Source organism: Lontra canadensis, unplaced genomic scaffold (assembly GCF_010015895.1).
Source record: "Lontra canadensis isolate GAN:19392208 unplaced genomic scaffold, GSC_riverotter_1.0 scaffold96, whole genome shotgun sequence".
In the NCBI taxonomy this organism is placed as follows: domain Eukaryota; kingdom Metazoa; phylum Chordata; class Mammalia; order Carnivora; family Mustelidae; genus Lontra; species Lontra canadensis.
The window spans coordinates 2,245,374-2,268,504 of record NW_022631090.1 but is presented as its reverse complement, the minus strand read 5'-3'; the positions used below and the strand labels follow the sequence as shown (position 1 = coordinate 2,268,504).

Here is a 23,131-nt window from a genome sequence, read left to right as displayed (position 1 = left end):
CTCCTTTCCCCCTTTAAAAAAATGTCGTTTACATATGTATAAATGTGGCCAACACCAATTTCACTGATGTTTAACACTTAGATTTAGTTTTGAAGCTGAAAATCCTTTACACAAGAGCAGAAAAAGAAAAAAAAAGTAACGTTCATGAGAAGGTAGGTATAATCTGGAATCTTTTTCTTCTGAGTACATAAAACATACATAATACATTTCTTGATCAAGGTGTTAAATGTCAACTGGACTTGATGGGACATATTCAGTATCTTAAAGACAGGACCAAAGGACAGACTACCGCAGTTTTTCCTCATTAACAAAACTGCAACATTCTGTCCACATTAAATGTCAACTGAACTTATATCTTGAATGAGCACTTTCAACATTTTAAAGGCAGAATGGAGGAACAGATTATTTGTTCCTATTCTGTGATGTTCTGCCTGCAAATCAATTGAGCGTTTCCAAACCATTTTTTTTTTGAAACCTACATTTTCCCTTTAAAGAAACAAAGTTATTCAAAGTCTCCTCACAGAGCCCCTCTCTGCCTCTCTGGGCCTCCCCCCTCCAACCCCCCATTCTCCCCCTCTCTCTGGCTCTCTGCTGGACACACACTTTCCCTCCCATGCCCAGGGCTCCTATTAAGAGATCAGTTTCCCGTATTCAAGAAATTAGTGTTGTATGCATCAATCAATATTCTGAAACTTAAGCCAAAAGGAACCTCTTATAAGGCCTGTTTTCCTTAAGGATAATGAGCCTGTATAAGATGTATCAAATTAAAAAATCAGAGCAAGCATCCTCCTCCTGTTTTTGCTTGCCTCTGATGGAAACTGAATTAAGATTTTAGGAACCTGGACCTTTGAGACATGACACTAACAGGTGGTGATCACAGAGGATAGGTACAAAGGTCTTGAAGCTTGCTTAGAGCTTTGTTTCGTGGCGGCACACAAATTAGAACTTGTGCCATCACTGGCAAACCTCATCGTATCACAGATGGGTGTGAGTGTCTGTGTAACTGTGAGTGCTAGTGTGTGTGCATGCACACATATTTGTGTGCATGCACACCTTTGTGTACCTGTGTCCACGTGATTGTGGGTGTACCTGTTGTGGAAACTCTGTTAAAAAAAAAATTGCTTCGCATTTAACGTGCAACTTTGAAGTAGTGTACTATTTACCTGAAGTTTTTTGCCACTCGGTTTTGATGTCTTTGAACGTGTACTTCTATCTTCAAGCAGGCTTTCTAGTACATGTTGCTAAACTAACTTTTCCGAAGAGCCGAGTTGACTTTTGTTGTTTTTCCTTGCCTACCAACCAAAGGGATGGAGGGGGCTCTTTTTTTTCCCCTCGTGAACGGGGCGGGGAGAGGATGTAACCGCAGTCCCAGTCACTCCTTCAGTGCCTGGTGATCGTGAGGGCAGTAGGTTTCGTCAGTTCCTTTAGACTCTTCTCTTTTCCCAACCTAATCAAATTGTGTGTTGTGGCTTTTGTTCAGTATGGTAACAGTGCACTCTCTAGGCAGCCTTTCTTTAAGCCTTCTGTCACCATTTTTATTTTCAACTAAGTTTTAAGTCACAATCGTTCAGAATTGTGGAAAGCAAAGATGATTTGGGGGAAAATGCTCTGTTGCTTTATTTGTATATTAGGTTCAGGGGGCTGCTGGCAGATACAGCATGAGTGTAACACTTGCTGAATAAATAGATGGGAAACCCCATACACAATAGTACCTACAAACAGTCACAGATACAAGTAGTCACAGGTACGTATAGTCACGGGTAGAGCATAACAAATATGTAGTCTTTCTGACACTACTTCTTACTTTACAGACACAACTGGTTTATTCAGTATTGTGCTGGAAGAATCCTTTTAGAATATGTGTACCAGGATATCACTTACTTTCCAGCTACTGGTTTATGCTGCTGTTAAGAAAAAACAGTGATGGAACGATTATTATTATTATTTAATTTTATTTTTGTTTTTTATTTTATTTTATTTTTTCTTGGTTTTGTGACCTCTACATTTAATTTGGTATCAAACACAGTCACTTGGTCAGTAAAAACTAAAACTTTACGGTTCCAGTGGTTCATCACATTTGCTCTTTCTGCTTCACAGATCTGCTTTGAGTTGCTCTGGCTTTGTCTTCCTTTATAAATACTCTTGTTTCTTTGAAAACATCTCATTTGCTGTTTGGGGAGACAACCTTGCAACTTTGTATAGTGTTTATATATATATCTGACTTGCCTTTCCATAGAGCTACTTGCAATAAATGTGTTCACGAAAGTTCTTATGTGTGGAGACTCATTTTTCTTAATAGCGTCGTCATCCCTACTCCATTGTAAATATAGATACTTTTTCCGGCTCTGTGGAAGCACTTGACTGCATTTTTCAGAAAGAGCCGTTGGGATGAGTTAGGATTTGGGTAAAGTTTACTATGCTTAGAAACACAGGGCTTCTCAGTGCTGTTAATACGTTAACCCCCTAGTCTCCAAATGTGGACCTGGTGCTAGTGTAGAGCTTTGCTGAGTTTCCTTGCAGGACTGTGATGTATGAATATATATAGAATCGACCACTCAGTGAGGGTAAGGTAATCATTTACAGTTTTCTTTCATCTCCCTCTTTTGCCACGTACTCTTGCCCTTTAATTGACTTCCTTTTCATTCACAGTTGACCCTTGAACAACACAGGGCTTACGGGCCCTGACCCCCGCATGGTCTGAAATCCACGTCTAACTTTTGATTTCCCGAAAGCTAACAACTAATAGCCCATTGCTGACTGGAAGCCTTACTGATAACAGAAACAGTCCACTACATTGGGGAGGGTATGTGCTATGGTGAGTGCTGTGAAGTGTGTAAACCTGGAGATTCACAGACCTGTACCCCTGGGGAAAAAATAAATATATGTTTATAAAAAATAAATAAATAATTAAAAAAAAAAAAGAAACCACCTGTCAGTACCTAAACCACAGTACTTGTTCATTCAATAAACATTCATCAAGTATCTACAAAAAAAAAAGAAACAGTCCATTAGCACATATTTCATGTGTTATTATGTATCACATACTGTATTCTTAAGAAAACATTAAGAAAATTGTGAAGAAGAGAAATTACATTTATGGTACTGTAGTGTATTTATTTTTTCAAAGAATCCATGTCTAAGTGGACCTGCACAGTTCAAACCTATGTTGTTCAAGGGTCAAATATGCTTATTTTCAACCACGGGGAAGGCAAATAGGAGTACATAGAAAATACACTGATGAACAGACAGAAAACAGTTCTGCATTGATGGAATATAGAAGGATGGATGCGTCAAATACGAAGAACATACTAGTAAATTATATCGCTGGACTTATGAAAAACCAAAGATTTAAAGGAACACTAGAAAAATAATTGTCTCCCTATTTCCTTTAACAAATGATCCTTGCCACACAAAAGGGCATTGAAAGTAAATAAGATTTGGGGACCAATGCTTGACCAAGGCTCAATGGGTGATGGGGGGGACCTGTAGAGTTAAATGGGGAACAGGGTACAGAGTCAGTTCCCACATTATGTGTGTAATCCATAAGCTACATTGTATATTTGCAGACAATTGAGCTCATTGTGCAACTTGACCTTACTGATGTACTTGAGTTGTGCATAAAGAACATCACAATGGGAGGGTGTAATTAGACTGTCTTTGTCATCAGAAATTATCCACAACAGAGACCATCTTTAGAAACAGGTTATATATTGGGGCGCCTGGATGGCTCAGTTGGTTGAGCATCGGACACTTGGTTTCAGCTCAGCTCAGCTCATGATCTCATGGGTGTGATATCGAGCCTCACAACAACATCATCAGGCTCTGTGATCAGCAGGGAGTCGGCTTGAAGATTCTCTTCCTCTGCCCGTCCCTGCCATACATGTGTGTGCATGTGCATGTGCACACTCTCTCAAATAAAGAGATAAACCTAAAAAACATATGAATATATATTTATTCATCACACATTTTAATGTCACAGATTATATATGAACTTTAGCCCTAGTCCTCACTTTGAGAGAGGCAATCTATATCTGTCAGGACACAGCCCAAATGTATTTTATTCATCCCAAACAGACCCAGAAAGACATGGGCACATCTGTGCTTACCAAGACCACACAATCTCTGTGTACTCATTTGGTGATTCACATCTTAATGGGACTAGAATTCCCAGAACAGTAGACATCGTGTGGCAGGCTTCAACAATCAGCGGAACTCATTAGCTGGAAAGATCTATATTGTATAGTGCCTGAACAGAACTTCAGCTGCTCCAGTCCCCTGGCTTCATACATAGTAACCACATGCTCACTATAGAATGTGAAGTGGTACTGTTTCTTTAAAGCATAAAATCTATTCAGAAGACTTATCAGGTAAAACATGCCTAAGTACACACTAGTTAAGCACCTCCAGTGACTGCTTTGAAAAATATTACTAGGTGCTAATTGAACCCAAAAGGCATCTTGGAAATGCACCTAAATGCTCTTTTTAATGTTTTGAAAACAAAACTGCCCAAAGGCAGAACCTGGAAAATGTGAGTATGAGAATTTGTGTGGGTAAGCCAGATCAGGACTCCTAATTTATAAAATGTGCAAAAGAGAAATTATGCAAAATCAATGCACAGAACGAGGTTGAACTGTATTCTGTTTGATAAAAACCAATTCATTTTCCCTCTAAGGCATGCATGTTAATGGTGCTGGTTTTCAGGCAGCTACCTTAAGTCCCAGTTTGCTGCTTAAGTGTACTTCAGAGATAAGAAATGCAACCGAGCTGTACGAAATGAGACAACTTTCCTCCTGTCTCTTGTGCATGATAAATGCTAAAGCAATTAGGAACCACTGTTGCATGTTACATTGGAATCTGTCAGTAACATCAGTGGTGTGCTATGTAAATGGAAGAAACTTATTTAGAATAAAGTCCCCAGAACCTAAGAGGATACTACTGGTTTAACTTCATATTAAACATTTTGGTCTATAGAATTGAACTAAAAGCAATGCCTTCCTTGATTTTTCAATCTCAGAATATCCATTACAGTGTCTTCTATATGGCAATCATCTGAATTAGCATTTCAATAACAAAAGGAGCAAAGAAATATTGAAATGGAAAGTGGAATCTGTATGGATATTTATCTACAGAAAAATGTAAGACTTACAGTTCATTCTGTAACTCCAAGAAGCTTTTTAACATTTTTTCACTTTCTGCATCATTTTCAGGGAATTGAATACATGTAGGTGATATTCTTGCTCATATATTTGTTACTGTTTTATTTAACTTTCTCAGAAGCAGTTTAGGAACCATCTGTCTGACCTTGCTTTCTTATTTTTTTTTCTTCTTCATGTTAGGATTCTGCTCATTCTAGGAAGACATGCAATATTGGTAGTGGTTAGTGCTTAGAATTATAGTTAAATATAACACATTAATTACACAGTAGATATAATCTATGTAAGATGTCAATACTGCAAAAAAAACCTCTTTTGCAAGACTACTGCCTTTTTGTGGGGTTGTGACAATGATACTTGGTCAACATTGGAGTTGTCAGGTGCTCTAATCTGTTTCCTTAGCACCTTAGAAAACCATAATTGACTCTTGGTTAGTATAGAGTTGACATTCCGGAATTAGGTTGAGAACTACAAGGGGTCTTAGACACGGTATAGACCAAGCCCTACCACTCTTTCAACTATTTATCTATTCACCCACTTCTCTCTTGGAGAAATTATTTTAATCACACTTCCTATCTATCAAAGTCCTGATAAGAAGTCTGGTTGGAGGACAGAATAAAATGATTGGAAATATTTCTATCTAGTGTAGAGTTTATGACCCATGATTCTCCATGGAAAATGAGAGTTTGCCACATCAGATTGGAAAAGAGGATTTTCTCTTCTCCCTTCCTGTCCAACTCTGCTATGAAATTCTCATTACACCAAAGGTGCTCATAATATTTCACTTTGTGGATTCAGAAACTTAAACTAATTTTTCACTTTCACCACTTATGATCCAGTAAAACTTTATCTTGGTGGAATTAATGAGAAAAAATCTTATCTGAAACTCCAATGGCTAAATCACAACTGAGGCAAAAAACCAGCCTATCCTAATACAAATAGTCATATTACAAAGGGCATTGAAATCCCTATGTACCACAGAATAAACAAAATCTTCTAGACTGATTTTGATTTCTTATTGTAATGAATTTATACCCTGAGCTAGCAACAAATCACTGAGAGAGAAGACTTCCACATCTGGCCAAGATAGACCTGATTTATTCTCCCACCTGAACAAACACAAAATAAAAACCCTTCAAAATATGAAACAAGGGTATTCAAGACACCAAACATTAACTAATAAGGTCAGTGATACCTCAGAGGTAAGAAGCAAATTTGGTGGGCCCTACAACTGCCCTGTCTTACTAACTTGAGAGTAGTTTTAGACCATGGTGCAGGGGTAGGAAATCTAAGCCAACCCTTTGAATTGAAGAGATGGACCTCTAAGCACAAGGAGGCCGTTATGGCTACAATTCATGAGATACAGTCCCGTAGAGGAAGGATCTTCACAGAGAACTCCAGAGATGTGTAGAGGGTCCTCCTTGAATATTCAGCAGAATACTGATCACACTAGGCATGGGAGGAAATTATTTAAGGCCAGAGAAAGAATCACCTGAAAGGATTAGAGGTAACAGTGCTTGGTACACACCCAGGCATAGAAGTAGAACATGTCCTTATCAACCAGAATGGAAAAACCTCAAGATTTATGGGATATCGGTTAGAATACTCAGAAGGGTCTTTCCTCAGTATTGGGGAAAATTAGCCCTAAACTGAACAATGCTCCAGACTTACCTAGGGAATCTTACAAATAAGAACTGAAAGGAACAGCTTTTGAATAATTTAACTGTGTTCCAGGGAAAAAAGAACTAAAGAATATTTATAAGGTTATAAAATCCAACATTCAACAAGATATGGTCACAATGTCTGGTACCAAATAAAAAAATCAGTGGGCATGCAAAAACACAAAGAGAAATATGACCCATGATGAAGAGTAAAATTAATGGGAACCTATCCAGAAATGACACAGGTGATAGAATTAGTAGACATGGCCATTAAACAGTTTTTTATAACATATATTAAAACATTAATTAGCAAAAGGAAAGATATATAAATGACACAAATGGAACTGCTAAGGATAAAAACTATAATTTTGGAGATGAAAAAATAAACTAGATGGGATGAATGGCAAATAAGATATTGTAGAAGAAAAGATTTTTCAACTTGAAGTCATAGCCATAAAGTCAATTCAATATAAAATTCAAATCAATATAAAACAAAGAAAAAAGAGAAGTAATAAAAAAATTAACAGGGCATTAGTGAACTGGGACAATTCAAATGTGCTAGTATATGTGAGTGAAGTCCAGGCAGGAGGAGGTGTTGGGGGGAGACCAGAAAAATATTTTAAGTAATAAGGGACAAAAATTTTTCCAAATTTGATAAAAACTATAAATTCATGGGTCTAAGATGCATGATAAAAACATAACACAAGAAACACAAAGAAACTACACCCAAACACATTGTGATCACATTATGTGCTGAGGAACAAAGATAAAGATGAGAGCAACTTTCTCATTAGAAATTACACAAGTGAGAAGACACTAGAGCAACATCTTTAAAGTTCTGATAGGATTTTTTTTTAATTTTATTTTTTATAAACATATATTTTTCCCCAGGGGTACAGTTCTGTGAATCGCCAGGTTTACACACTTCACTGCACTCACCATAGCACATACCCTCCCCAATGTCCATAATAACCCCACCCCTCCAACCCCCCTCACCCCAGCAACCCTCAGTTTGTTTTGTGAGATTAAGAGTCACTTATGGATTATCTCCCTCCCAATCCCATCTTGCTTCATTTACTCTTCTCCTATCCCCTTAACCCCCCATGTTGCATCTCCTCTCCCTCTTATCAGGGAGATCATATGATAGTTGTCTTTCTCCGATTGACTTATTTCGCTAAGCATGATACCCTCTAGTTCCATCCACGTCGTCGCAAATGGCAAGATTTCATTTCTTTTGATGGCTGCATAGGATTTTTAAAAAAGTCTATCTAGAATTCTATACCCGGTGAAAAGAGCTTTCAAACTCCATGATGAAATAAAGACTTTTTTGGATATATAAAAGCTGAAGGAATCTGGCACCAGCAGACTGCTCTTAAAAGAAAGGAAGCTTCTAATGCTTGGAAAATTAAACAAGATGGAAATAGAGATCTTCAGCAAAGAATGAAGTGACTGAAAATGGAAACTATATGGGTAAATTTATAAACTATTTTTCTTATTATTTAAATGTATTTAAAGGATGCTTGAGGACAATAGTGGGAAAATAAGGACCTCTGAAAATACTTCCCCAATAAAACCAAGGAGAAGACTGGCAAAACTTGTCAGAATCAACTTTTTTAGAACTCTGGAAGTTAACCAAAGACTTGCAGCAATCCAGGAACTGTTTACTCAAAAAAACAAAACAAAACAAACCCCACAAAAAACAGCTGAATCTTAGTAAAAACACTGACCGTTGCGGCGTTTTCTCTTGCCCTATTCCCATCTCCCTATGCTCAGCTATGTGGTAGCCTAGAATACTAATAGCCCTCAAATCATTGTGAAAACCTACCACTTGGCAGCTACTGGAGTGCGCAGAAAAGGGTAAAAGCTCCTTCAAAGCCTCATACCCAAATGACTGCCATCACTGACCTGTTTTGTGGTTCCCAGGATGAATGCATTCACAAAGCTTGTCCATATATGACCTAACACAGAGGTGTGCCAGTGCCAACGAACTTCTCCCTGGGAGCATCAGTATTAGCTGTTTAATATTGCAACTGCCTCAGACTGTAGATAACAGTTGAGATAAACAACAAGTTTACTACAAGTCTTAAAAGGAAAATCTTTGGAAAAGAACAGGTACTAAAGGGAGCATGCCCAGGGCTGTGTACATGCTCATGAGAGACCTGAGAAGACAAAAGCCTCACCACTGCCTAACCTGTAGAATTCTTTTTTTTTTTAAATTTTATTTATTTGACAGAGAGAGAGAGAGCCCAAGTAGGTGGAGAGGCAGGCAGAGAGAGAGGGGGAAGCAGGCTCCCTGCTGAGCAGAGAGCCTGATGTGGGGCTCAATCCTAGCACCCTGAGATCATGACCTGAGCCAAAGGCAGAGGCTTAACCCACTGAGCCACCCAGGCATCCCTAACCTGTAGAATTCTATACCAGCAGGAAGAGAAGGCTAAAAGAGGATTGTGAACCGCCTGGCTGAGAGTTGAAGCTGTGCTCCAGTGAGCTCAGTCACTTGGCAATGGCTGGGAGATCATTGGTTCCAGGCATTTAAGGAAATCTCTGTAAAGTAATTATCTGGATGCTAACCTAAGCGAGCAGAGACTTTAGTGGCCACACATGATAAACAAACAAACAAAAAAATACAAACTTTGACAGAATTAGTATAGAAATATCATTAAACAAACAAATAAGCAACAATGACAAATAGTTATACCAACAAAACTTTGAGGGGCATTTGATATGCAAAGTCCTCACATTATTATTATTTTAAATTTCCAATTTTCAAGAATAAATTATAAGACATGCAAAAAGCTAAAAAGTATGGCTCATATATAGGCAAAGGAGTAGTTAACAGAAGCAATTCCTTGAGGAAGACTTGACTTTGCACTTAATTAGACAATCACTTTAAATCAGCAATATCAGTTTTCTTAAAAGTAAAGGAAACCATGAGAATATGAGAACATGTCTCACTAAATAGTGAATGTTAATACAAAGAGAGCAATTAGTTAAAAAGAACCAATAAGTGTGCTCACTTTGGCAGCACATATACCAAAATTGGAACAATACAGAGAAGATAAGCATGGCCCTTGTACAAGGATGACATGCAAATTCATAAGGAATTCCATATTTTTAACTGGAATTTAAATAAAACAAGAAAAAAGTAAACAAATACTTTAAAAATGAAAGAAGAACCAATAAGAAATTCTGGAGTTGAAAAGTACAAAAACTGAAATGAAAAATTCACTAGTGGGGCTCAACAGTATATCTGAACTTGCAGAAGAAAGAAGCTTTTGGCACACTTGAAGACTGGTCAAATGAGATTATCCAGTCTGAGGAATAGAAAGAAAAAAGAATGAAGAAAACAGAATAGAACCATCTGAGAACTATGGAGCACTGTCAAGTGAATCAACAACCCTAATAACAGGAGTCCTAGAGGGAAAAGGAAGATACACAAGGGCAGAAAGAATATTTGAAGAAATGGTAACCAAAAGCTACCAAAATTTGATGAAATACATTAATCTACACATCTAAAGAATTCAATGAACTCCAAATAGAAATAGCTCTAAGAGAATCTCACCAAGATACATTAGAATCAAACTGTCAAAAGTCAAAGACAAAGAATCTTCAAAGCAGCATTGCAGAAGCAATTCATCATGTACAAGGGATCCTTCATAATATTACTAGGGAATTTCTCATCAGAAACCAAGGAGGCTAGAATGATTGGGACAGTATATTCAAAGTGTTAAAAGAAAAAAAAAACTATCAACAAAGTATCCTATTATCATAGAACTATCTTTCAAAAATGAATGAGAGTGTAAGACATATTCAGATCAACAATCACTGAGAGAATTCACCATACAGAAATAGAAAAAATTTGTTTATATTTTATATTATATTTATATATATATGAATATAGAAAATATAAGAAACAATAAAAGGTATATTTTTGGCTAAAATGAAAGGACACTAGACAGTAACTAGAATCCACATGGATTCTTATCTGTACTAGAATACTAGTACAGGTAACTGTATAGGTAAATACAAAAAAAGAGGGGATATCTGGGTGGCTCAGTTGGTAAAGTGTCTATCTTCAGCTCATGTCACGATCCCAGGGTCCTGGGATCCAGTCCCACATCAGCTTTCCTGCTGAGCTTCTCCCTCTGCCAGGTGCTCCCCCAGCTTGTGCTTTCTCTCTCTTTCTCTGTGTGTATGTGTGTGTCTCATTCTGACAAATAAATTTAAAAATCTTTTAAAAAGAGTATATATGTATATTTTATTTTTAACTCTTTTTTCTCTGAATGTAAAGGACAGTTGCATAAAGCAATAATTATAAATCTGTGCTGATGGGCATGCAATGTATAAAGATGTAATTTTTATTAAAATAAAAGCACAAAGAAGGACAGATAATGAAGCTATATGAAAGAAAACTTTTTATATACTATTGAAATTAAGTTGCCATTTAACTGAACTGGATGGTTATAACTTAAGATGTTAATTGTAACCCACACAGCAAACAAGAAGAAAATAACTCCAAATAAATAAAATTTAAAAAATGACAAGGGAATGAAAATGCTTTTTAATACAAAAGAAGGAAGTTATGGAGAAATGTAGAAACAAAAAATATATAGGATATAAAAAACAAGGAGCAACATAGCAGTCATAAGCCCTACGTTATCAGTACTTACATTAAATGTGAATGGCTTAAAGGACACCCAGGCAGCTCAGTTGGTTAAGCATCCAACTCTTGATTTTGGCTCAGGTCATGATCTCAGGGTCATGAGATCCAGCCCCACATCAGGTTCCATCCCAGGAGTGGAGCCTGCTTGGGATTCTCTCCCTCCCTCTCCTTCTGCCCCTACTTCAACTCTCTCCCTTTCAAAAAAAGGTGAATAGATTAAACAATACAACCAAAATAAAGAGATTGGCAGAATGGATCTAAAAATCATGGTCTATCTTTGTGCTGATCACAAGAGACACACTTTAGATTCAAAACACAAATAAATTGAAAGTAAAGGGATAGAGAAAAATACACCATGCCATGAGTAACAAAAAGAGAGATGCACTGGCTATACTAATATCAAATAAAATAAACTTTTAAGAGAAAAGTTGTTACTGGAGACAAAGACATTTTATAAAAATAAAAAGACATAAGAGTATATGGAAAATATCTATGTATCTCTATACCTGTATCTATATCTAGATATCTCAGAACAGAGTCCCAAAATATAGGAAGCAAAATCTGACAGAAATGATGAATAGACAATCTAACAATAATATTTGGATACTTGAATACCCTAATATCAATAATGGATAGAACAACGAGGCATAAGATCACCAAGAAAATAGAAACCTTGAACAACACTATAAATCAACTACATCTAATAAACTTCTGTAGAATACTCCACCCAACACAGAATACACACTGTCTAAAGAGCACATGGAACTTTATCCAGGATAGACCATATGTTAACTCATAAAAATGTCTTGATAAATTTTAAAGGACTGAAGTCATACAAAGTCTGTTCTCTGACAACATCAGAATGAAATTAGCTGTAGGAAATTGGGAAATTCACAAATATGTGGAATTAAATAACACATCCTTAAATACCTAATGGTTAAATGAAGACATAACAAAGTAAATTAGAAAATACTTGAAGATGAATGGAAACAAAACTAAAACACTTTAAAACCTATGTGGTATGACTAAAGTGGTGATTAGAGAACAAGTTATTACTGTAAATGCTTATATTTTAAAAAGACCCAAAAGATCTCAATTAATACCTGACCTACTACCTTGAAAGGTTACAGAAAGGGGTGCCTGGCTGGCCCAGTGGGCAGAGCATGTGACTCTTGATCTCCAGGTCATGAGTTCAAGCCCCACCCTGGGTGTAGAGATTACTTAAAAAAAAAGTCTACACGAAGAATAAACTAAGTCAAAAGCAAGCAGAAGGAAAGAAATAGTAAATATTAGAATGGAAATCAATGAAGTTGAGAGTAGAAGAACAATAGAAAAAAATCAACAAAACCAAAAGTTGCTTCATTGAGAAAAATTAATAAAATTGACAAACTTTTAGCTAAACAGACCAAGACAAAAAGAGAGAAGTCTCAAATTATTAAGATCAGGTATGAGAGAAGGAACATTACTACTGACATTAGAGAAATAAAAATAACTATAAAAGAATACTATATATAAAGAATAAAAATAACTGATATTACAGAATAAAATAACTATAAAATAATAAATAACTGTATGTAGACAAATTAGACACACTAGATGGAATAGACAAATCTCTAGAAGGACACACACTACCAAAACTGACAAGAAGAAATGGAAAATCTGAAGAGATATAACAAATAAAGAGATTAAATAATTTAATTTCCCCACAAATAAAAGCCTAGGATCAGATAACTGATGAATTTTAGCAAGTGTTTAAAGAAGAACTAACACTAATTATTCACAAAATTTTCCAAAAAATGGAAGAGGAGGCAAAACTTCCCAACTCATTCAATGAGGCCAATACTTCATGGATACCAAAATCTTGTTACCAAAACCAGAGAAAGGCATTACAAGAAAAGAAAACTGCAGACCAGTATTCCTTACAAATATAGATGTAAAATCTTTTAAAAAACCACAATAAATCACTAGCAAATCCAATTAAGCAAGTTATAAAAAGCACAGGACCAGATATCTTCACTGGTGAATTCTACCAAACATTTAAAGAAGAGTGAACACCAATACTGCTCAAACTCTTCTAAACAATTGAAGAGAAAGGAACATGTCCCAAGTCATTTTATGATGCCAGTGATATGCAGATAATAAAGTCAGACAAAGACACTATGAGAAAACTCCAGATCTGTATCTTCTATGAATATTGATGCAAAAAATCCTCAACAAAATACTAGCAAAACACATTAAAAGGATTATATACTGAAATTAAGTGGGATTTATACCAGAATATGAGGTTCATTCAACATATTAAAATCAATCAGTGTAATACACCTAATTTATAGAATAAAGAAAAAATACCCACAGGATTATCTTGATGCATTAAAAGAATCTGACAATACCCAACAATCCTCCATGATAAAAACACTCAACAACTAGCAGTAGAAGGAAAAAGCCTCCATCTGATAAAGGGCAATTATGAAAAAACAAACAAACAAACAAACAAACAAACAGCTAACATCATACTTATGGATGAAAACCTGAAACCTTCCCCCTTGGATTAGAAACAAGAAAAAGATATCCATTCTCATCATTTCTATTAAATATTTAGCTAGGGTTTCTGTCCTGATCAATTAGGCAAATAAAAAAAGCATAAAGATTGGAAAGAATTAAAAGTATTTCTATTTGCAGATGACATGACTTTATACACAGAAAATCATAAGAATCCACTAGAAATTATTAGAGCTGACAAATGCATTCAGCATAGTTTTTTTAATTATTCTATTCTTTTATAATATCTTGAAATGTTATACATTTTTACAATATCTATTTTATTTTATTATTTTTTAATTTAATTTTTTCAGTGTTCCAAGATTCATTGTTTATGCACTACACCCAGTGCTCCATGCAATACGTGCCCTCCTTAACACCCACCACCGGGCTCACCCAACCCCCCACCCTCCTCCCTTCCAAAACCCCAAGTTTGTTTCTCAGAGTCCACAGTCTCTCATGTTGATCTTATATCTTATAACTATGCATTCAGCATAGTTATAACATATATGTTATTTGCTATGAATTCAGCATATTGCTATGCACTCAGCATAGTTATAACATATAAGAGCAACATCCAAAAAATTATATTTGTATACATTAGCAATAAACAATTTGAAACAAGAATTAAGGTAATACTTCCATTTACAGTAGTATTAGAAAGAATGGAATACTTAGGAATAAATTAAACAAAAGAAGTACAAGACTTGTACACTGAAAACTATAACACAACAATGAAAAAAATTAAATAGACCTACATAAATGGAAAGACACCTAGTATTTATGGTTTGGAAGGCTTAATATTGTTAAAATACAATATTCCCCATGTGGTGCACAGATTCAATGCAATCTATCAAAGTCCCAGCTGACTACTTCTTTTTTTTTTTTTTGAAGTAAGTGACAACTGATCCTAAAATTCATATGGAATCAAAGAACCCTGAATAGCCAATCCTAGAAAAGAAGAACAAAGCTCGGAGACTCACTCTTGATGATTTCAAAACTTACAAAATGTTACAGTATTCAAGACTGTGTGGTACTGTCATAAAGACTGACATATAAATCAGTGGAATGGAATTTAGAGTCCAGAAATAAGTCCATACATCTATGATCAATTGATTTTTCAAAGGATGCCAAGATATCAGTGGGGTGAAAGAATAGTCTTTTCAACAAATGGTTCTGGAACAACTGGATAGCTACATGCAAAAGAATGAAGTTGGACCCTTACCTTACACCATGTATAAAAATTAATTTGAATGAATTGAAGAATTAATTATAGAGCTACAACTATAAAGCTCTTAGAAGAAAACAGGGGCAAATCTTCATGACCTTGGTTGAGGCAATGGTTTCTTAGATATGATAGCAACAGCAAGAACAGTGAAAGGAAAAAGATATAAATGGAATTCCACCAGAATTTAAAATCTTTTGTACGTTAAAGGACACCATTAAGAAATTAATAAGACAACCCTCAGAATGGGAGAACATGTTTGGAAATCATATATCTGATAAGGGACTAATATTCAGAATATTTAAAGTACACTTACAGTTCAAAAATAAAGTGAAAAAATAACCCAGTTTAAAAATTGGCAAAATATCTGAATACACATTTCTCTAAAGAAGATATATGAGTGACCAGCAAGCTCACAAAAGATATTCAACATCATTAGTCATTAGGGAAATTAAAATCAAAACCACAATGAGACCACTTCACACACACTGGGTGGTTATAATTTAAAATTGGAAAAATACATTTTGGAAGGGATGTGGAAAAATTAGAACATCTGTACATTGCTGGTAGAAATGTAAATGGTGCATCTGCCATTGGAAAATAGTCTGATAAATTCTTCAAGAAATTAAACATAGACTTACTATATGACCAAGCAAATCTACTCCTTGGTACATACTCAAAAGAATTAAAAACAGGTATTCAAACAAATACTTGAACATGAATGTTCATAACAGCATGATTCACAATCACCAAAAGATAAAAACAACCCAAAAGTCAATGTAGTAATAGATAAACAGAACATGCTATATTCATGAAATAAATTATTATTAAACATAAAAAAGACTGAAGTTCTCATATGGGGTATAATGTGGTTGAATCTTAAAAACACAGTGTCAAATGAAAGAAACCAAACCAAAAATGCCATACATATTGTATGATTCCATTTACATGAACATCCAGAATAAGAAAATCCATTGAGACAGAAAGTGGATTAGCGGCTGCCAGGGGCTTTGGGAAGTGGGAAATGACTGCTCAATGGTTATGAGGCTATCTTTGGGATGATGAACATGTTTTGGAACCAGATAGATGTGGTGGTTGCATACATTGTGAATGTATTAAATGCCACTTTAATTGTTTGCTTTAAAATTATTAGGTTTATGTTATGTGAATTTCACCTCAATTAAAAAAAAATGAAGGAATGAAGTATTGACGCAGGCTACAACATGAATGAGCTTTCAAAACATTATGGTAAGTGAAAAAAATAGGCACAAAAGGGCCATATATTACATGACTACATTCATATGAAATGTCCAAAGTAGGAAAATCTTTTGTTTTACTTGCACTGAAGTGGAGTTGACATGCAACATTACATTAGTTTCAGGCAGACAACATAGTGACTCAACAACTCTGTATGTCACACTATGCTCACCACAAATGTGGCTACCATCTGTCACCACACAATGCTATTATAATACTATTGACTATATTCCCATGTTGTACCTTTTACTCCCATGACTTACTCATTCCATAACTGGAAGCCTGTACCTCCCACTCTTTTTCACCCATTTTCCTTTTCTCCCTCACCCCCTCCCTTCTGGCAACCACCAGTTTGTTCAGAGTAAGCAAATCTCTAGAGAGAGAAAGAAGACTGGTGGTTGCCTGGGGATAGAGAAGGAGGGAGAAAAGGAGGTGGGGGGAGAATAGGGAGTCACTGCTAATGGGTATGGGTTTTTTTTTTCTTGAGGTGATGAAGATGTTCTGGAATTAGTGATGATTGCCCAGCTTTGTGAATATACTAAAAACTATTTAGTTATATACTTTGAGAGAGTGAATTTCATGGTCTGTAAGTTATATCAAATAAAAAAGAGAATGAACTGTTTAAACAAAAATAATAAGGATGTAGTATGGGGTTTATAACATTCAAACTACCTTGTATGAAAACAGTAGCACAAAGCTCAGGAGGGGAGAATTGGAAGTACACTATTGTAACATTCTTAAAGCATATGTAAGGTGGTATTATATAACTGCCACGTAGATTGTGATAAGCAGTCACTAAATTGAACAGAATGTTATAGTTAATATACCACAAATGAAATCAGAAATAAACATTTCACTCATCCAAAACCAGGCATTAAAAAGTGAACAAAATACAAATGATACAAATAGAAAACAAATAGCAAGATGATGGATTTAAACCTAACCATTTCAATAACCACATTAAATGTGGTCTACTAAAGAACAAAGATTATTCGATGTATAAAAAAGCAAGATCCAACTATTAATTTGCTGCCTAAAAGAAATGTCCTTCAAATATATAGAGAGGGGAATGCCTGGGTGGCTCTGTTAAGTGGCTGCCTTGGGCTCAAGTCATGATCCCACAGTCCTGGGATGGAGTCCCACATCGGGCTCCTTGCTCAGTGGGAAGCCTGCTTCTTCCTTACCTCTGCCTGCTCCTCCGTTGCTTGAGTTCTCTCTCTCTCTCCAACAAATAAATAAGTAAAATCTTTAAGAATATATATATATATAGAGAGAGAGAGAGAGAAAGAGAGAACGAGATTAAAAGTAAAGTGACTGGAAAAAGATAGACCATGCTAACACTAACACAAAGAAAGCTGGATGGCTACATTGTTATCAATGTAGATTTCAGAGCAAAGAGTATTCAGAGTATTATTTTCTTTACCATATTACCATTATCATAATGATAAAGGGATCATTTCATCAACAGGATGAAACAATAATATTTATGCACCTAGTAACAGATCTTCAAAATAGATGAAGCAAAATGACAGTCTTAAGGAAAAAATGCATAACACATTGTCTTGTGCCCATGGCTGCTTCTGCTAGCTCAGAGAGGTCAGAACAAATACACTGGTTTCTCAGACCAAAAGAAGGATACGTTTATGAGAATGGCTTTAGGCTCTTATCTCTTTCCACTCCATGGGGGGAGTTCTGTGTGCTTCTGTTGGCCTTAAGATGGGCAACAGTTGCACATCTGAAAGTACACAGTGAACTTTAAGAACATATTCAAACCTAGTAATCTCAAAGTCTGCCTTGCTACTCTACTGATTACTATAAACTAAGTAGGGCCCTATTTTAGTCTAGATGTTTTCCAGCTTGTTTTTAACATTTGCCGCCTCTCTAATATGATAAATAACCACATACTGCTTGGTCCACTTGGCTCGATGTTTGTTCATCTGATTCCTAGCCTAAATTTCTGCTGAAGGGAGCCAAATAAGGAAAGCTACTACACGTGAAACATGACCAATGGAGGTTATAGTTAGTGAACGCAAGTTGCTTCTCTGTGTGTTTAGTGTATATTAATATAAATGAAAAATGACACACTTTCCTGTTGGAACTATAAATAAATTTTCCCCTCCACGGAGTGTGTTGTGCATTGTCTATAATAGAAGATAGATGGTATCTGCATAGTCTGAGGTCTACATAACAATCAAGACACATTGGTTCCTACCTGAATAGTAGTAGTGCTGGGGAGTTCTCAGACTAGGGCATTCAAATTCCAGGAGCTTGTCTGGATTCAAGAGTCCCAAAGAAGCTCAAGTGAGGTAGGCACCAGGCCAGACTCACAAGGTTTTCTTTAGCTGCAGAGGCTTAGACGAGACCAACAAGAGTATCCTAAAATACAGTGAATTCACTGTAAGTCCCTTGTGTCCCAGGGCTAATTCTAAAGGACCTCAGTTGCTGTGAAAAACACTCATCCGTAACTGGGAACAGGTTCCCAAAGCATGTCGTTCATTACTTCTCATGCAACAGAGACCCCTGTAGTGCCAAGAGTCTCCATCACAAAGGATTCTGATTTTTTTGATACAGGCGTTTTCAGGACTAGAAGGTGATGATCAGGTTTTGAGTGAAAAAGAACTTAATACCTTGTTTGGTAACCTTGGGATAGTCACGAAACCTTTGTAAGGCTTGGCTTCTGCATCCGTAGATGGAGACTAATCCTTGCACTGTTTGAATACATCAGGGTTGCTGAGGCTCAGATGACATAATGTGTGGTGAATTACATTTTAATGAGAACTTATAAACGTAAGGTATTACTTATGTTGCTACTGAGGCATCAGGTATAGTCTTCCTTAGAGCCCAAACAAGGGTCAAATTATTGTGTCAGAGAGGGACAAAGATTTGACAACTGGTTTACTGTTGTGGCTTGTGATAAACCGGCAATAGCAAGCACTTTACTGGCCTCGAGGAAATCAACCAGAAAGCAATTTTACTTCAAAATTAAGTATGGTCTTTAAAAAGTCACCTCTTGGGGCGCCTGGGTGGCTCAGTGGGTTGAAGCCTCTGCCTTCGGCTCAGGTCATGATTCCAGGGTCCTGGGATCGAGCCCTGCATCGGGCTCTCTGCTCCGCAGAGAGCCTGCTTCCTCCTCTCTCTCTGCCTGCCTCCCTGCATACTTGTGATCTCAGTCTGTCAAATAAATACATACAAATAAAAAAAAATCTTTAAAAAAAATAAAAAGTCAACTCTTGGTAGGCTCCATCTGGACCTGGTTGAAATTAGTGAGTAATCTGACTGCCTTTGGCATTAGAGTTGGTCCCATCTTCTGTAATCTCCAGTCTAAGCATTCCCTCTTGTACCCTTGATGAACAGAAGGGAAGCAGATCTGAAGTGCTTCTCTGGGCTCACCTGTCATAGAGGTTCTTGAGACTAGAAACCACTTATTTAAGGTGGTTTAAATTGTTTATTTCTTGGCCTAGTAACACTTAGGATTGCTTTTATTGACTGCAGACATGTAACACTGGCTTGGCAAATTTCTCTGGTGGACATAGCACCACCAGGAATTTTCTTTCTGGAGCTTTCAAAGATCAGTTAACAGTGCTTAGGATCTTGTCTGCCAGTTGGGCAACTAAGATTCTTCATATTGGAGTAGGATGGAGCAAGGCAAATAACCACCTAGGGGGAAGTTAAAATGTATGGTTTTATTTTAGAGATTCAGTGGAGCAATATTTAGAAAAGTAACAAAAAAAATTTAGGGCCATAATGAACATATTTTGTCTCACTTCACCCTAATAACCTTGGAATGCAGCTTCCAATAAAGCTTGGTAAGCTAGGTCTTAGATTAAGTAATGTTAATTCACATTTCTGTTGGTCTATCTCTCAGTTCAAAGTGGAAGATGCTACTCATGCATGCCAGTTTTACCAATCCATCCTCATTTTCCCACATAGAGAATAAAGCACCTCCACCAGATTTTAGAGACTAGAAGCAGTTGTGCATTTTGTCAGGGTATCAATAGCGAAAAGACAAGGCACTAAATTAGGATAATCTGAGGAGAGTTTAATTAGAAAGATACAGGTGAAAAAAAAAGAAAGAAAGATAGAGGTGGTGTGTAGGAGAACCACAAAAGGTAATGCAGGAATCCAGGACTAGCAGCATAGCAGCCGTAGACTTATCATAAATAGACCTGAAGAAATGAGAAGAAATTGGCGACTGGAACCAGAATGGTAAATAATTTCGAAGAGCAGATCATCTTGAGAGGAGCAGGGACATTCAACTGAAGAGCACAAGCTGACCTGAGGTAACTACATGTGCCCCATGAAAATAAATACCTAACATCAGTCTTGTCCTTTGCTCTTCTATCCTGCAGGGTATCCCATTGGTTGAACTCAACCAAAAGCTAGAGGGCACAGGAACCCTCTGGGCACAAAAAGTAGGGCAAAGAATGCCATGAGAATCTGGAAAAGGAAAACAAAAGAGAAAATGCCATAATGTCAACAATTTGTCATCTCATTAGATCATACGTTGGGCACACAATTCACTACATAGAGAAATAGAGTCAAGGTTACATACGTGTGATCTTAGCTTGTCCAGTGTTAGGAATGTCTTGGTGAGCCAGCTTCCTCAGGATAGCTAGTGCTGGCAAAATGCCTTATGATCTATTCCAGTCTAACTTGGAACTAGTAAGATTTGGTAGTCAGATGGAAAAGCATACCTCTTCTTAGGAGTATATATTACAATGACTATCCTTCTGGTTGAGTTGATTTTGGATTGTTATATGTCATGGTGCTATACAGCTAATAAATATCTAATGAACATTTGTTGTCGTCGAACTTGGAAGACAGGCCTATCTGGATTTATTATTTCAGTGTCCCAACTTATGAGTACTTCCACCACAGAAACCTTCCAAACATCCTGAATGTACTCCAGAAACCACTGCTTTAAAATAAATGATGTATGATTTATAAATATTATTCAGTTGATTTTGGAGCTGCCTAGGGATGAGGGAGCTTGTATAGTGCAGCATGAGAACAGAACTTCTCTGCTAAAGAAGCCAACTGATGTGTTGGCCAAAAAAAGTGATTGCACTTTGCTTCTGTGTTGAGAGGTATGGGACGTACTACCAGAGCCAATTCCTAATCAGGCTCTTAAGAAAATCTTTCATAGCAAAGCTGTCCCTTCTTTTGGATGCAGACATTGGGAAACTGGGCCACCTCTTAAAATACTTGTTGATCTTTATGAGGAAGAAAGAATACATGAAGCTTAAAACAAGAATCTGGAGGGAGAGCTTCAAAGGACTTCACCACCACCATCAACAATGAGCTCAACAAATCATTACACATGCTTATTTATTTTTATAGGCAATAGTGCCCTCTTGTGATTAACATATGAATAAACCTTCTGATGGCATGGTCTAACCAGTGAGTTTTCAATTAACCATGCCAATGGAGGCAAAGAACTTCATAGACACAAGAAATAAAGGGTTCTTCAAATTTGGCCAAATGAGAAAATACACTGTACAATCACAGAATGTCCAATGGTACCTGTTTGGAAGCTTGGAAGTGATGAGTGTAACACCAACCATATGTGTATCACTCGGTTTGTAGATGTAGTAACTACTTGCATCTGGTTAAGGAAGAACAGCTTATCTGTTGCCTGCGTATGTGGGAAAACCATTAGGCATGTATGACTATAAAACTCACTATAGGTAACTACTAGAGCAGTTATATCAGAATAATCTTTCATTATTCAGTGGCAAGGGAGGGTCAACGATATTAAGGTCCTGGAATGGATTGAATTCATGTACTTTAAACAACAAAGCAGGACTGGGGTTAGCTGGGAGGTTAAGAAACACATAGACTACATCACATGCAACCATTAAAATGGTAGGTTCTTTCTGAGGCAACGTTTTCAACCAGATAAAATTGAGAAGGAAAGCAACAAACAGCAAAATCTCTGAAATTAGTGCTTGCAACTGTAACCCAAGGAACAACCTTTACGTGTATGCAATATCATGTTTTCATTTAAAATTACCCATTAGTGTTTTCATTCACATGGTTATATGGAAAAATAAAGCTAGAATTTACATGTGGCTAGCCTTGAAATCAACAGTATTATTAAGTAGTTCCCATTCTTTAGAATCTAACTTCTACAACTATGGACTCTAAGCTTTAGCTTTTGCATGGGTTCATATTAGGGTCTCAAATTCTCAAAATTGTTTTGGTTGTTACATATTTTAATTGAAATACAAATTTTATTATAGAGGCTTTTAATGCCTCTTACTTTTAGCAAGTTCTCAACTATAGAGCTACATGTGTACATTCTTATTCGTCAGGAATATTAACTCACTAATCTATTTTTAAACATTATTAATGAATTCTTCCCTAAATAGAAAGTAGTTCTTCCTTTCTCAGCCATCGCCATCAATATAATATTGTTAATACATTTTTATTGTAAAAGTACTTTCCAATGGGTTGTTATGTTTATTTGAAAAAGTTTACATTACTCCATGTCTTCTATCAGCTATGAGTGATCAAAATCTGCAGAAACCTCTTTGGAACTGCTCTAAATGATTCTCTGAGAAGGAATTATTTGTTGATGTGAAGATGTGTAATCCATCTGTAAATGAGCAGATTTTTACACATAGTCTGAAGAGAT

At 36.4% G+C, this 23,131-nt stretch overlaps 1 non-coding gene across 1 annotated transcript; it reads left to right on the top strand.

The window, feature by feature from the left end:
- The first annotated feature begins 9,820 nt into the window (after window positions 1-9,820).
- LOC116854925 lies at window positions 9,821-9,927 on the top strand. Its single transcript, XR_004380250.1, has one exon. It is a non-coding gene; the product is annotated as a U6 spliceosomal RNA (small nuclear RNA).
- The last annotated feature ends 13,204 nt before the right edge of the window (window positions 9,928-23,131 follow it).